The sequence below is a fragment of the Octodon degus genome, unplaced genomic scaffold (genome assembly GCF_000260255.1).
Source record: "Octodon degus isolate 3935 unplaced genomic scaffold, OctDeg1.0 scaffold00189, whole genome shotgun sequence".
Lineage (NCBI taxonomy): Eukaryota > Metazoa > Chordata > Mammalia > Rodentia > Octodontidae > Octodon > Octodon degus.
In genome coordinates, this window is record NW_004524765.1 from 1641249 (window position 1) to 1658389 (window position 17141).

Genomic DNA, 17141 nt, shown 5'->3' on the forward strand with positions numbered 1-17141 from the left:
ATGGTAATAACAATAAGCTTGTCTTCTGGATGGTTAACAACCTAAGTCTGCAGACCAAAATTAGAGAAAAAGGAGGGCTGCAAGGAAAACCAACATTTTGGCCCTAGCCTTCCCAGGTCAATTAAGACTCAGGACATATGAGAACTTGTACTGTAATGTCATGTAACTAGGTAGTGTTCCAAATTTTCTGATCAAGGAGATTATGGGGCCAAAGAGGAAAGTGATTGATGATGTAGACTGTGCCTAAGGGGAGTCACATGGAGAGAAAACATTCTCTCAGGCTTTCACAGAGAGCACATTGGCCAAGCAATGGCCGTGACTCATCCACATGGCTGACACTGATGAAGGATCTACAATCTGAGGTACAGGATCTCAGGATAAATCCTGAGGGAATTTCACTGACCTTATCAGACCCAAAAGCTGCAACTCTTGTTGCATGGGTCCTGCTTTACCTTGGTCTTAACCATCCAGCAGAAAAGTGTAAAAATGAAGTATAAGAAGTAAAGCCATGCTGTTATGTGGAGCTGTAGGGGACTCAGGTCAACAATTTCTGACATTGCCAGTGAAGCGGAAGACCCAATACTATTATGGACTACTGGACTCTTTTAGAATATTTTGCTGAGTTAACATACCTATAATATTCAAATAACAGAACTTAACAAAAAAAGGTGATACAGATGAATATCCATTATGTATGTGTGTATTCAAAGTGGTTGGGATAGATATATAGTTACATTCTCTTAATGAATAGAGGGATTTGTTCTAATGGTGTTTGTAAATAGGATATCATGTCCACATCTTGTATAGCAATTAACCACTAGGAAGAATGTATGCAATGTGTTATTTATTGAAACTGTCCTATCAATCTGGTTTGAAACTGTCTCATTGCTATTTGTTTATCAATAAAATTATGGAAAAAAAAAAAAAAGAAAACAATGACCTCTCAGGATAAGTGGGAAAAAAGTTCTAAATATGTTAGTTTTAAATAGAAAAGGTAAAAAATAATAATTGATGTGAAGTTTTCATAGGGAAAAAAAATAAGCGAGCTGGGCATGGTAGCCTACATCTATAATCTCAGCTACTCAGGAGGTTGAGGCAAGCAAGTCACAACTTTAAGCCAGCCCAGGCCACTTCACAAAACCTGGATTCAAAAATTAAAAGAAAAAGGGCTGCAGATGTGGTTCAGTGGTGGAGCAACAGCCTAGGATGAGCGAGGCCCTAGGTTCGATGCCTAGTATCACAAAGCTAGAAAGAAAACGCAGCTCTAGGTGGGATACTTCCTCGGGTGACGGAGGTAAGCACCGCTGGGTGTCTGCTTGGGGGAGGAGAGGTGCAGAGGAAGACACGACCCCCACCCTTGCCAGGCCCGTCCTCGGCCTCCCTGTGCACCCCACTCCTGTCTTCACTGGCTTGATGTTCCTGCCTATAGTGAGAGGATGCATGGCTCAGTTGAAGCCCTTCCCTCTTTCACATCCTTAATTCTACAGACTAGGGCTACCATTAGGACAAGCAGCAGTGTGCTGAGGCAGGCAAGGCCTCTGGACAGCTGGCCCCATGCTGAGGAACAGTGTGCAGCGTCGCCTGACCAAGCCCCCGCCACCCGTCTGGATATGGCACGTGCTCACAATCAGCTAATGGGAACAAGAGGCATTGGTCACATGCCCCACCAGGCATGCCCCACATGGCTGATGGTTCCACAGTCAGCATCTGTCATTTCTTTCACACAGTTCATCTAATGTATGATGTCTACCTGGCCAGGTGTCACAAGCCAGGCTGGGACACGGGGGCCACTATCTGTGTCACTTCGCCTCTCTGGGCCAGCTGTTCCTGCCTGTCGCTGCATTCCTACCTCCCAACACGGAAGCCCAGAGCCACTGCCTACCCTTGTCAGCACTTAGGGAAGAACACTTTTAATGAATTTGTCTTTAAACAAATAATCCCTGCATAATGAGTCCAAGCTTCCCCATGGGTCCCCTTATGTATAAATCATGAGATTTTGCTTTTTTCCAATTAAGTAGAAAATTTCCTTGATAATAGAAATCACTTTTCTTCAAAATAATGCTGCCCCCACCCACCCACCAAGAGGATGAGAAAAGACACATGGGAAGGCAACTCACGCAAGCAGTGGGGGTAGAGGAGTGCTTCACAGTCTGACAGGAAGACCTTCAGGTGAGCCACTGGACCCAACACCCAACCACCTAGAAGGTGAGGGTCAGCTGTACTCTAGCCCTGCACCCTGAAGACCTGTGGGCTCCATTGAACAAGGTAGTTCCACAGAAGAAAGCCAACAGAGGCCTCAGTCAGAGGTGGCCTCACCGGGATCCTGTCACTCTCTGGTCCTGTGTCCAGCCTCCCCTAAAGCCTGGCTGCCTACAACCTGTGCTGGCCTCGGTGGCCTGGCCCCCAGCCCTTCTGCTGTCAGGGTTGGGGATTCTTGGAAGGGATGGGGGCCCCCAGGGCACCTTACTGAGCAAGGACTGTTGGACCCCAGGACAGAGGCTTTCGGCTCTCCCGGGATCATAAAAGCCCCTACTCCAGTGCTCCCTAAGATGTGCACACCCCATTAGCAGGGTACGATAGAAAACAAAAGGGAGAACAGTCCAAACCTTTTAATACCTACAGATCTGTTTTGATGGGTAAAATACTAAAAATATTGTGAAAACATTTTGGGACTTTGATTTCAAAAATTACCTAAAGACAGGCTGCAGAAAAGGCAAAAGAGGCAAGCCAGATTAAAACACATGGAGTGGGGAGTAACACTGCAACTGGAACTAGGGCGTCAGCCAAACCCTGAAAGAAGCATTTATACGGCCTGATTTTGGAGACATTGCTTGTGACTGGCATTTCCTTTTGCAGGTGTGACACGTTTAAAATGCCAGGCACAGCGTGGGCAGCCGCTATGTTCCAGTGATTGAGTTCCTTGCCCTCCCCATCCTCGAGGTCACACGGCTGACGTCAGACTGGGACTACCTGACCCTGAATGCAATGCCTCTCCCTGAGCCCTTCCTCTGCCCTCCAAAGGGAGGCTGCCGGGTGGCGTCCAGAGCACCTCAGCAGGCTCAGGCTTGCCTGAGCACAGCAGGACACGGGCACACTTGCACCTCGTAGAAGCAAGAGAAATGACACAAAGCATGGCAGGTGGCAATGAAGACACATGAGTGCATCCGGGCCTCAGCACACCTGCTTCTGCATGCAGGAGACAGCCAGGGCTGCGTGGGGGAGGACGCTGTCCGGGGCACCTGGCTGGCTGGCTGGCTGCAGCCCAGGCAGAGCCAGGCCTTTCGAGTGTCAGCTCACACACGTCTTCCCTCCTACAAGCACAGCCCTCGCTCCCTCATGGAGAGGCAAACACGCTCTCCACAGCCTCCTGTGGCCACACATCTCGAGTCCATGTCCGAATAAACTCCAGCATAGACAAACTCATCGTCCCCAGGCCTAAAAGCAGCCCTTCTTGCAGACCCAGAATGCTCTGCCACCTAATGGGGACACCTCTGTACCTTCTACCTACTCAACTCACCATCCTCTGCAGGAGCCACAGGATGGCATGTAAGGCCGTCCCTTCATGCTATCCTTCACCTGCAGCCAGCAGCCCCCCTCGTCTCACTAAATCACAGCCGTAGGCCTCCCTCTGAGGTTAGGTGAGGACCTGCCTCTGGCCCTGCCGCCCACTGCATCCACTGGCCAGCTCCTTTGCCCCCCCCCCACGCCACCTTCCCATCAGCTGCCACTTGCACTGCCCCGCCCCGCCCATTCTCCTGCTGACCTCCGATATCGTGCATTCACTCACTAGCAGACTGTATAATTTATTCATCTGCTTTTCCTGGAACAAAGGGATGCAAAGAAATCTAATCCTTCTGAGCCCATACTACACTCCGCCCAGGGATGAGGCAATGGAGACAGCTTTTTGAAGCTTGTTAAACTTTTTCCTGCAGAGAGTGCCACCAGGACAGGGACTTGCACCTGCTGCTGCCGCTAGTCCCAAACTCCTTGAACTGTGCCTGGCACACAGGAGACACTGGTCGACATGCTTTCCAACAGCAGCAGTCCTGGGCAGAGTGACAGGAAAGGGGCCTTCACTTGGCCTTAGTGAGGAGCAGCTGAGCCCTGGGCCTCCCTCCATCCTACATCAGCATTGCCCAGTAGTCAGCCCCAGGGGCTGAGGACAGGGCTCAGCTACAGGAAAGCACTGCAGCTCTGTGCCTGAGGAGGACACACAGAGGTCAAGAGGACCACAGGCCTTGGAGCCCCAAGCCGGTCCCCACCCTGGCCTGCTGGCCTCCAAGGCCCGTATGCTGACTGCCAAAATTCAATCTTCCAAAGTTCCAAGAGAGTCCAGTCAATAAATAACTCCAAAAGCCCGAATGTTGATATATACCTGAAATCCTGGCACCTGGAAGACAGAGGCAGGAAGAGACTGCCTTACAAGCACGAGGCCGCATGGGAGGGCAAGGCCTCCACTCTGTGCGGCTGAGAACCCTCGCTCACGGGTTGCCTGAGCCCCTCTGAGTGCAAGGTCAACCTGGTCTACGTAGATAGATGGATGGATGGATGGAAGGATGGAAGGATGGTCTGATGGGTGTACGGAGACAGCTCATTCACTCCAGTCCTTCACAGCGCTGCAGCCTAAAGCATTTGTCCCCAACCTTTTTGGCACCAGGGAACAGTTTCACAGGAGACAATTTTCCAGACGGGTAGGGGATGCTCTGGGCCTAGATTCTTCTAAGGAGCACTCCCCCTTGATCCCTCACACTGCAGGCACAGTAGGGTCAGGTAGAGAACGGCCCCTGCGCTGCCCAGGGACCAAGGTTGGGTGTACAAGGCCCCAGCCAGCAGCAGGCTTGGGGCACCATGAGGGCCACTCTGATGGGACCCCAGGTGCCACACAGCACCTACAGCTTCAGAGGCATAAGACTAAGCAAGGCACCTCGGTACAGCGCTCCAAGCCAGGCCCCGGCTCTGATCAGGGTTCAGCTGCACCCAGCTGCTCTGAGCATGTCAGCGAGCCTTGCAGGAACCAGCAGGACCTAGCCTGTTCAGGGGTCTCTGCTCAGGAGCTCTCAGATAGTGGCAATCGCTGCTGGTGCAGACAATGCTGAAAGCAGCTGAGAGAGCGAGCTCTGGAGGTTTTACAGGTCTTGCACCCTCGGGACTGGCTTGAGACAAAGGCCAAGAAGTGAACCATAGCACTCACTGGAGACACTAGCTGAGAGAGAGACTGTGGTCAGGTCACTCCAGGGACCACGACAGAAAAGGTGAGTGTGGCTTCAAGCCCCCTTGCCCCTTCCCTTCCCACTGAGGACAGGGCATGGGAGGACATGTGCTTTACACAGCTGCAGAAGACCCAGCTGGAACCACCCCCACCTCTCACCATCTGGACAAGTCCCCAAAGTCTACCAGGTAAGGAAGGGCTTGGCCCCCACCTCTAGCTGTCTGAGGTACCACTGGGAGCTGAAGCTTTAAGAGGCAGAGCCTACGGATCACAGGGCCATGCCCTGGACAGGGATGTTGGGGATCCCCACCATGTGGTGAAGTTTGTTCTACTACACACTCCCTCCTCGTGCCATCCCCAAGCTATGAGTCAGAATAAGCCTTTGCATTTTTTAAATGTATTTGGTACAGGGTCTACAGGGTGTACCAGGTCTCACTACACAGATCAGACTTGTAGTGATTCTCCTGTTTTCAGCGTCCCAAGAGCTGGGATTACAGGCGCATGCCACCACACGCAGTCTCAATCACTGTCTCAGCATGCCATGGGGGGCAGGGCCAGCATGGGACACTGGGATTGAACCCCAGCCTCTGTGTTCTGCCTAAGCAGGCACTTTACTCCACTGAGCTATTTGACCAGCCTTAACCTGTGCATTTTATAAGTTGGTTTTTCTTAGGTACTTGCCACAATGACAGAATGCTGAGAAACACACTACCCTACAGGTGAGAAACCAAGGTGCAGAGACCCTGCCGGGCCTACATAATGGAAGCCGGGAGAAGAGAAAGCCCTAGCACCCAGGACCACCCACCCCTGTGAGGCTCTGCTGCTCACACCAACTGAGGGCAAAAGCCCAGGGCAGGAGAGGAGACGGCCCAGTGCCGCTTACCAGGAAATCCTGGGCGGGTGGAGGAGTGACCACATCAGCCCCAACCTCCGCAGCTGTCCAAGGTGAGCAGACGGTAGGCCCTCCTGTCCCTCCCAGGCCAGCATCAGTAGTCTTCTTCAGGAAAGAAGTCTCCAGAACACACCTGAATCTTCCCAGGTCTCTCTCAGGCTGTAGAGCCTCCTGTAGGAGAAACCAGCTCTAGAGGTCTGAAGAGACTGCCTTACAAGCACGAGGCCCCATGGGAGGGCAAGGCCTCCACTCTGTGTGGCTGAGAACCCTCGCTCACGGGATGCCTGGGCCCCTCACTTCCTGGGACCCAGAACATGACACAGTGCTCACTCTCATTTACACTTTGTGCCCTTGTGCACAGGCATTTTCCTCCTCCAGCCCAACTCAAGTTTATGCGGAGTGCTCCCCCATGTCAGGCCCTGTCCTACAGTCTCCTGGGGCCACAACATGACCACTTGCAGGGAGGCAGGCTGGGCATAGCGGGAGCCAAAGAAAAAGCTGCCCAGGGCAGGGAGGTCAGCAGCAGACCCCACATAACAGGGCCCCACTGAGAGCCACACTGAGGGCTGAAAGAGCTACATGGAGGAGTGGGGGTGCATGTTCCCTGGATGAGCAAAGGCTCCAAGGGGTGAAGTAGCCCCCGCTCTGGGACCTCAGCTGTTCAGCAGGTGGGCCAGGCTCTCACAGGATGGGTGGTGGAGGAATCACTGTAGCCATGTTCCAAACCCACCTGCCGTACCTGTGGCCAGAGAGCCGTGCATGCTCTGGGCCAGGTGGGCCCTTCCTTCCTGGCTTCCCCAGCCCATCTCTGTCCCTGACTCCTGCAGGCACAAGGGACAGGAGTCAGGCTGCTTCAAGTCAGGGTTGTCCCCTGGCTGCTTCTGGGGGACACACGTCCTCAAAGCTCCCTGTCCGCAGACTGTACCTCCATCCTCAGAAGCAGCCCCTGCCCTGTGCTCTACCATCCCACCCCCACCCCAGAAATCAGGGCCAGCGCACTCTGGGACAACCAGCACCAAGCCTATGAGCAGAATGCAAGCGGCCTGAGCATTTGGGCCAGGGGCAGGGCCACCTCTCCACATCTGGTAGTGTAGCAGCCACCAAGGGTGGACAGGAGCTGGCATAAGAACAAGCTCTGGGGGGATCTCGGTCTATGGGGAATGGGGTGTCCCCAGTGGCCTGTCATTCTGTTATTTTTATTTTTTTGTGGTCCCAGGAACTGAACTCAGGATCTCCATACTGAGCTACCTTTTTTTCTTTTTGTTTTGAGACAGGGTCTCACTAAGTTAATAAACTGCCCAGGCTGGACTTGCAGTTGGGCAATCCCCCTGCCTTAGCCTCCCAAAGACCTGGGATTATAGGTGTGCACCACCGCGCCTGGCTCCAGCCTGGTCTTTTAAGTCACTGGTGGTTTACACTTGGATAAATCCCAGAGATCAGGAACAACTGGTGTGTGCACTCACACCAAAAAAACAAAAGCTACTGAGGAGAAGCAAAACATCAAACATGCTCAGCTTACTACACATGAGTCTGACTTGAGACTTCCCAGAAACTGCAGAGCAGTCAGAAAGAACACCCCACTTCCCAAGGATGTCGCAGCAGGACCATCGACATCGACTGTGAAACACCACCAAGCACACAGGTTCCGGTTTTACTGCCGTGACAAGAACCAGCAGCACCACTCCGGGAAACCGGCCAGTGAGCACCTGCGGCGCTGGGTGCGAGACAGGCAAGAGCCAGGTTCCGCGCAGAAGGAAGAGGAAGGAGCGTGGGCACTGGGCACCCGCCTACAATCCCAGCAATTCGGTGGCTGAGGAGGCGGGAGGGTGGCTGCAAGTTCAAGGCCAGCCTGGGCTACATAGCAAGCTCTTCTCTCCACACCTGCCTCAGACAAATGAAGACCCAGATGCTTCCTTCCTGCAAGAAAGAGAAAGCACACATCCCATGGAGCACCAAACAAGCGTCAAGGGAAAGGAGGGGCGCAGAAGGAAGGCAAGATGTGGGAGCCTGGGGAAAGGATTCCGAGGACAAGAGTGCACCGGGCAGAGCGCTGTGCTGAAGCTGGCCTCGCCACCCTCCAGCTGAACTGGCAAGTGCACGGCTCCTAGAAAGCGAAGAAACAGGTCCTGCTCCCAGCACAGGCTTGGGGACTGCAGAGGCAGTGACCACTCACCAACCATTGCACATGCGCCTGGCCCAGGACCACATGGGTCCCAAATGTCACAAGGGGATCTGAACCCAGCTCCCAGGCTCGAAGCACACCTGGGACAATTCACCCCACCAGGGCTGACAGCTTAATCCAGCTGCTTAGCAGTAATCGCCCCAATAAATAAAACAAATGGCTTTCATTTAGAGCACATTAAGGTAACGGCAGGCACCTGCCAGCCCACACGTCCTGGCTCAGCTGTGGAGCAGTTACAAAGCCTGCGCACCATGAACCCTGGCTTCACACTGAGCTATGCTCCCAGTCCTTCTCATGACATTTTTCATTCTGAAACAAGGTTTCTCCAAGTTGCAGAGTTGCCCAGACAAAGCTCTAGCTTGCAGTCCTGTGTCAGACTCTCAAGAGATCCCAGGTGAGCACCACCACATCCAGCACCCTGGTCATCCTGATGGGTGCCCCACAACTGATTGGGCGGTGTGAATATCCAGGAACCAAGGACAAACGCCCTGGAGAGGAGGGGTATGAAGGACAGCAGGGCCGTGAGTATTGCCGCCTACTCTAGAGCACAGGTGCAGGAGGCTCAGCTCCGGACACCTCACTGCTGGCAGTGGGGACCCAGGCTTGGGGATGCTACTCATGGGCCCACAGGCAGTTGAGAATGCTGGGCTCTATCAAGCCACCAGAGCACCCAGGGGCACTGTCCCACACTGGCTTCTCCCCCCATAAAGGCCAGGGAGGGGAGTCTCCAGGGTCTTCATGTCTGAGGGAGTGGAAAGGACTCGCTTGGAGCTGTCTGGCAGGTGGATGGCGATTTCCCCAGCACCACTGTCCCTGGCAGGTGCTGCCAGATCCAACCACCCAGCTTTCCAGAGGGTCTCACCAACAGGTTTAGAGCCAGGTGTGGTGGGGCACACTTGTAATCCGAGCACTGTGGGAGGCTGAGGCAGGAGGATCGCACTTTGGAGCCCTGCCTGGGCAATTTAGCGACACAGGGAGAAAATGTATCAAAATAAAAAATAAGAAAGGGCTGGGGCTGTAGCTTAACACAGAGGTTCTTGGTTCAAACCCCAATACTGATACGGGAAAAAAGGGAATGAGAAAAAATAAAAAATAGGCAGTTTTATTCCCGATATGGAGGAAATAAATGACAGTGCATTGTCGCCTAGCCCCTTCTCTATATTAATCCCGCTTTCTAAACCCAGGGGCGGGGCCCGTGGAGGGAACCACGGAGCTGACGCCAACGCGGTGTCGCGGCGCCCCCCAGTGGCCGCTGCGGGGCAGCAACCCTCGCGGCCCAGGATCCCACCCCTGGGCTCCTCCTCCTCTTGTTTCTGCTAGGAGGGGCGGGGAAGGGGGGACACAGGACCCGAGCAGAAGGCTGCAGATGGTCTCCAGCGCTTATCCCGGGCTGAAGGCATGTGCGGAATCCTCCCCAGAGAGCCAACCCAGGGCAGGTGCTGGCCCCGGGGCTGGTCCTGCAGCGTGTGTGTGGCACACGCGGGTGTCACATGGCCAGCTCAGCGACACTTCCCCAAAAGAGCCCAGGCTGTGCCAACACTGACACGCACCTGGCCGTGAGGGGTGGCTCCCCAGCACAGGGAGTGGGGGAGGTTTGGGGGGCGGAGGAGACAGCGGCAGCTTTGTCAGACTGAATGTGGGCGGTGCCCTAGGGGGGTGACTGACGGGTGGGGCTGCTCCCTGCGCCCACACCCTGCCTGGCCAGGAGCTCAGAAAGCTGCCTGACCTCTCAAGCCAGGGCTCTGGGACTCCTCCACCGGGAGGAGTGGATAAATGTGCTACCCTTCTCTACCGTGAGCATCAGAAACTTCCAAACCACATTCTTCATTACACACACATTTGCAAAGCCATCCTAACACCTTTCGGGGCACAGAGAGAGTCAAGACAACTGGGCTTTTCTTGTAAAATGGGTTTTGGTTAAATGTATGAAAAAAAGAAAAAGACCAAACACATTCAGGTAGTTGTCCTTATCAATATGGAACCATCCCACAAGTAGTCTTTGGAGAAACATAAATAAAACCAGAAAAAATTTCCACCTTCAGACCCACTGAAACGACTGTCATCGGAAAGGAACAAGCGCTGGCATGAGGAGAAACGGGAGCCCTCAGCACTGCTTGTGGAAGTGTGAGGGGCTCAGCTCTTCTGGAATCAGTCTGGCAGACCCCACAACGAGTTAAGTAGTTAATATGTGATCCAGCCACTCTCCTTCTAGGCTACACCCAAGAGATCCGAACATGGGACGTCCACGCAAAACCCTATGAAGAAGTGGTCATGACAGCGTTATTCACGAGAGCCAAAAGCCAGAGATCACACGAAAATCCATCACCTGATGAAGGGACAAAGTGGTATAGCCACCCAGGTGAACATCGTTCAACCATAAGAAGGAACAAAGTACTGACATGTGCTACAAGGTGGCCCTTAAGGACACTATGCTAAGTGAAAGAAGCCAAACACAAATACATGATTCCACTTATAAGAAACACTGAGTACTTCAAGTCTTGCATGAAAACAAATTCCAACCCAGACTGATCTATCCTGTAGAACTATCTTTCAAATATAATGGAGAAGTGAAATATTTCCATGACAAAGAACAACTAAAGAATTTCATGATGATAAAGCCAAGCCTACACAGACTACTAAATGATGTTCTAGAGAGGGAGCAAATTGATCATAGTCCCATGAATGAGAATGGAAAGAACCCGCCAAATAGGGCAAACAAACAGAGGAGAATAAGAGGTATACAATAGCAGTCTTTCAGTTATTCTTTTGTGTTCAGCAGCAGAATATTTTCATCAGCACACTCTATAAATGGACTTCTCTTCCACCCTATGGGTCATGATTCCACCTGAGTCTACAGGGTGGATTTCAAAGAAATAGCTGTAGCTCAGTTCCACAAGTGACGCCTGGCCACCAGTAACTGTCACAGTCATTATGCATGTCCACAAAACACTAGAACTTTGTGTGATATCCTATCCTCAAACGGTTACAAGTGCTGGTCATTTTCTTGCCATTCCAGTATTTATCTTATGTTTATATTCTTAGTACTTCTTCACTATCATGAAAACTCTTTCTTAGTTCAATTGTTTGAAACATTCAATTTTCTGAATATTGCTTAATCTTAATTTTTGTTCTAAAATCTATACTGTATCTTTGACTTAAAATGTATTTAAAAGACATGGTATGATATCTTCTCCTAGTATTAGAAACTTTAAAAAGTATATTTCCATTTTCTGTTGACTTTAAAAAAAAAAAGAGGTTTGTACCTATGTTATTTACTTATTATTTCTTGCCTATATCTTGTAATATGAGAAACTACTTTGGCAGTAACAATACACAATGTACTAGCCATTAAAAAAAAAAAAACAAAAACAATGAGCTTAGCAGATTGGCAGTAAGGGGGGGGGCTACTAATGAGCATAGCTTCTTTGGGGGCTACTGAAAATGTTCTGCAATTAGTGGTCATGGTTGCATGATCTCGTGACTACACCAAAAATCACTCAATCAGATACTCCCCAGGGGTGATTTTATGATATGTGAATTATATCTCATTCTTTAATTATAAAATAAAAAGCAATTAGCTTCCTTAAAATAGACTATGGGAACAAGGAATGGTCAGGAAGTTTCAAGAAATTTCTGACAACCAGAGCTACAACAGTCTCATCCATGCAGCAAAACATGTAAGTCACCTTGTAGGACAGCTTGAGGACACTGTCAGCGTAAGTTGAAGTTGGACTTATAATTGCAACATGGAGTTATAGAATTATGTAGCACACTGCATTTGCTATCGTACTATGCAGTTATTCTTCAGAAATAAACGTACCCAGGCACCCAAACTCCTCCAGTGACCTTCCTGAGTATATTAAAGTTTAGAAGTGTGCCCCTGTGAAATGCATTTGGTAAAATAAACACCATTTTCTAAATGGCACAAAATGCCAGCAGCATTTCAAAGAGTCTCTGGCTTTGTGACTTATGTCTCTGGCCCCTCTTCCCCAGGCTGTCATTACAACTGAGGACTTCAATCCGAGTGCACAGCCCGCCGCAGGGAGGGGCTGGAGCAGCTGCAGAAGTCCTTGCGTCACTTAGTTCAACTCATCAAGAGATAGCAAGCTGAAGGGTAATCACACTTAGGTTCCTCTGGGAGCCCACCTGGAAGGTTTTGAAGTTGCTTACAGGTTGTGTTTTTTAACAGTTTCCGTAGTGTAGTGGTTATCACGTTGCTTACAGGTTGTGTTTTTGCTTGCATGGCAGCCCTGGTAATGAAGCCCGGGTCCTGGCGCATGCTGTGAGCTATGCCCTCAGCGCTGAGCCCCTCACCTTTGCTTTTGTAATAAAAGAAACTCCAGGAATCACCCACTGTACTCAGTGGGTCTGGCCGCTCCTGGGAGTCCTTAGCACTGTCACTCCTAGAAGCCAGCAACACTTGCCTGTGGGAGACTCACTGCCTTCTCTTCCTCCCGACTTGTCCACGAGCCCATGCAACCCAGCCTTGGCCCTGTCAGAGGCTGAGCCACTACACCAGCACCCTGGCCTCCTCTCCCCACCCTGCACCCCTTTCTACTGCACCCACGAACCCTCCTCAAGGCAAACAGAAGCTTATCCGTTCAGGACGGCCCTGTCAGATACATCTGCCCTGTTCCACCTCCCTCCTCTCACCTTTTCTGTCTGTCCTGCCGAGAGGCTGGTGGCTGCCCAGAACCATCTGTCCCTCCAGAAATCTGCCTGCTTCTTGGTTCCAGGTCAAGTGGCTGCTTGCCTACCATGTCTGTCACTTCTAACACAGAAACAGGTAGCCCTTCTGGGGTTCCCAAACCTAATAGCTGAAGAGGTGATAAGTTCTATGCCTGTGTGGAGGCTACAGCAGATCCAGCAAGGAAAGGGGAGCTGCTCTCTAAGGCTCTTCTCTCATCCAGGGAGCTCCCTCCCCCTTTCCTTCAGTGTGGGCTCCAAGGCCACCTTATCAGTCGGCCTCTCCCGGCCACATACACAAGACAGCCATCAAGTCCCCAGCCTCCACCTCCCTATCCCATGTCCCACTCTATTCTTTCCAGGGAACTCAGATGCCCTGACTTGCTCTACATTGACTTGTTTGTTCAATCTCCCCGGCACACACAACCCATGGGCACAGGGGATAAGCTCCCCGTAGGCAGGGACCATTGTGTCCCGCCGTTTATGGGTCAATTGCTGCATGGATGGAAGAAAGGAAGAGCCATGGAAAATGTGCTACAATAGGCAAAGGGGGCCAGATGCGGGAGAGAGGAGGGCTGGCACGAGGACTGCTTTAGCGAAGGGGATCAGGAAACACGTGATTAATGTGGAAGCAACACCCCATGCCTGTTGAGGAGCTGCGGCAGCAGCGGAGCAAGCTGGCCATCTCGGGAAAGAGGGATGAGAAGACCACCAGGTCCTGTCAGTGCCAAAACACTGCCCTGGGACTCCCGGCCCAGTCCTATTGGGCTCAGAAGCAGCAGAGACAACCACGTGAGGAAACTCACTCAAAACCAAAGCCATGGCAGCATGGGGCTGGATCTGGGTAAAGAGCCAGATGCGATGGCTCGAGCTCTGCTAGCCAGCCTGGTCCACTCCCTAAAGATGATGACTCTGCAAGCCGGAAGGTGCGCAGGGCCTGGTGACTTCATGAGGCCCCAGGAATGCCTCCCTCAAGACCTCATTTAGATGAGACAACACCCTAAGCTCATTGAAGCCGGCACTCAAACTCCAGGCACCCAAACTCCTGGAGTACTCCATGGGTTACCCATGTTACAGTCTGTCAAACCTGGTGGAGTAAAGAAAGGAAGGCTCACCAAAGGTAAGTCGTCAGGGCCGGCCAGATAGCTCAGTAGACCAAAGCACCTGCTTAGGCAGAGCACAGCTGTCAGATTCAATCCCCAGCATGCCATGTCGGCCTGCCCCCGGGGCATGCAGAGACAGCAATTGACACTGGGCATGGTGGTGCCCGCCTATAATTCGAGCACTTGAGAGGTTGAAAAACAGGAGAATCACTAGGAGTCTGATGTACATAGTAAGACACTGAACAGTCCGTAGACTCTGTACCAAATACATTAAAAAAAGAGGTAATGGGCCAGGGGTTCAATCCCCAGGCCAGCTGTGCCAGCCGGCCCCTGGGGCACGCTGAGATAGCAATTGAGACTAGGCATGGTGGTGCATGCCTATAATCCCAGCTCTTGGGAGACTGTAAACAGGCAGATCACTATGAGTCCGATCTAGTAGTGAGACCCTGTACACCCTGTAGGCCCTTCCCTAAAATACAGAAAAAAAAAATTTTTAATTAAAAAAAAAAACGAAGTAAGTCCTGACCCCTTCCTCCAAGTGTGGGGGTCCCCTTGCCAGAAGGGGATCACAGCAACAGTTTGTGAGAAGGGGCAGCCTGCCCCAGAGCTTGGGGACCACAGGCTGGGCCAGGAGGCTGAAGTCAGCTGCCAGGGGCCTTAGAGGAAGGGATGATTGGCCCTTATTTTATATGGGAGAAGAGCTCCTTAAAGAGGAAATGCAGCACACAAGGGAAAACCCTGGCCCAACCCTGGCAAGCCACAACCAGATAGCAGCTCCTCAGGGAGCTCTGCAATTTCCTCACTTCCTCAATTTCAAGAGCTGTGTGCTCTTGAAGATCACTTCCGGGTCAGATGCAACCTGGTGACAATATCTAGCTTCCTTCCTCCCTCCTCACCAATACTAAAGAAATCACCATCTGTATAAAAGCCTCCTGCATATGGAAGGCATGCTGTGAGGCGCTGGGGACATAGGATTCAAAAGACATCAGGGTCCATGCCCTTAAGGATTCACTGTCTAGCAAGGAAGACCATTAATTAATTCAGCACTTACATAAATAGTATTGTGATGTTACCAAGGAAAAAGACTTGGACCTATTAGAGCCCTGAAATTTTACAAAGGAAAGAACATTTCCACTGAGATCTGAAAGCTGGACTGGAGGTGAGGTCTTCCAGGCAGATGGACAGGTGTGTGGAGCAGTTTGTGGGCGACGCATTCAAATCCCAGGAAGAATTAAACCACACATGAGTGAAGCAAGTCCCTTAGAACCATTTGTTTAAAGAAAAAAAGGGGCACCTTTCATCAGAAGGTGGTCATATACTATGAGCCCAAAAGCCAAGGAAGCAATACAACTGAGGACTGCTAAGCTCCCCCTCCCCAATGCCAGCTGGTGGAAGCCCCCAAACCTCACCCCATGCCACAGCAGACGAGGCGGCACTTCCTTGAGACCCCTGCAGTTGCCAGCATGACCTAAGTGGGGCCATGGCTGTCAGGGCTGCAAGGGGCGAGGGGGCCAGAACTAGAAACGCATATTCCAAGACAGAAGCCCAGTCCTGAGGCTGGATCTATCCTGGGGTCAATATTTCTGGTGCCAACTAGTGCCAAGCATCATACATATGAAGTATGACTGAAAAATACGACGATACTTTTTATACGTTTTTAATTTTTTAAAATTTATTACAAGTGCCTTTAATTACACTGTTGTGGCTACCTTGATGTCCTGAATCAATTCAAAACACTAACCATTCATGGTCATTTTGACACTGGGGAGAAGGCAGAAGTCACACGGTGCCAGACTTGGTCAGTAAGGTGAATGAGGACAGGCTTATGTTTTCACAAGCCTGCCTTTCTGTTGGATGGCACTTGACCATGCTTTTGATCATACTTCATAGAAACATCCACAAGATCAGATTTCCAGAGCAGCATCAGAAAGTGGCAATAACCACGGGGTATGTTCCAAGTGAAAGGCAGTATTTTAAGGGAAATTCACAGCAGTGTGTCTCTTACTGTAATGACTAAATTTAAACATTCACTGTGTATTTCAATCACACCTCACAGGGTCGGTAAGGCATGAGAGTCCCAAGACAGAAGAGGCACTGCTGTGGGGTTTCCTAAACAGAAGATGGTGTATGAAGATGGGAAAGACCTGGAACAAGGAGAAATTCCCAACAGCAGGTGCCTGCACGGGCAGCAAGAGCCTCTGGAACTCAGAAGAGAATGCAGAGGTCTGGCAATGGTGTGAAGCAGGCCCAGGCTGCTCCCTCACACTCGGTAGGTGGAGAGGATAATGCTGGTCTTCGGGATGGGTTGGGAAACCTCGACAAACCCCCGATCTGCCCAGCCTGGCCCTACAACTAAGAGCCCTGGACCCTCATCTTGACCAGTACCATGTTTCTCAGCTGTTCCTAAGAATCACCCGACACAAGCTGCTCTATCTCCAGAGACTCCACTTAGGTAAACAGGGATGGGCTCCAAGCCCACACTCAGCAGGAATCAAAAGCTCCTCTAGCCAGCAGCTCCAGGAGCCAGATTCTTGGCCTCCTGAAGGAGGAGGTCCTGGACCAGTTGTCCCCTTTGGTCACAGTGGGTGTCTTGGTGGACTCACTGGTCCTGCACAGGGGACAGATCTTCCACACTATGGAGAGAACAGAAATGGTGCGCTATGGGGAGATTGAGCATGGACTGGCCCCAGTGTCTAGGAACATGGGGAGGGGGTAGTTACAACTGAGTAGAAGCTAAGGGCCCAAGAAGGAAGAGGGAACATGCTAGGCAAAGAGCACAGCTTGTGTAAAGGAGCAATCAACATAGTTAAGCAAAAAGTGCATAGAGTAGAGGTAAAGCCAGAAAAGGTCAAGTCCAGCAAGAAATCAAGACTTAAAACCAGGCAAGAAGGAGCTGCCATAGACCCCTAACCCTGCGGGGTCCTGGGTGAACTGAGATCGGATACAATCTCCCCTCACTGCCCTTCACATGCCAATATCAGTCTCCATCCACGAAGGTCACCTACTCCTACCCAAAAGCAGATTCAGACCCTTTCTGCACAACTATCATGTCAACACAACACAAGAAGA

The 17141-nt window shown here is 51.3% G+C and overlaps 1 protein-coding gene across 1 annotated transcript in view; it reads right to left on the reverse strand.

Annotated features, from left to right (window-relative positions):
• The window catches only part of Xxylt1 (xyloside xylosyltransferase 1), a 140235-nt gene that overhangs the window by 121798 nt on the left and 1296 nt on the right, over positions 1 to 17141 (reverse strand). The gene's annotated exons all lie outside the window — the stretch shown is intronic.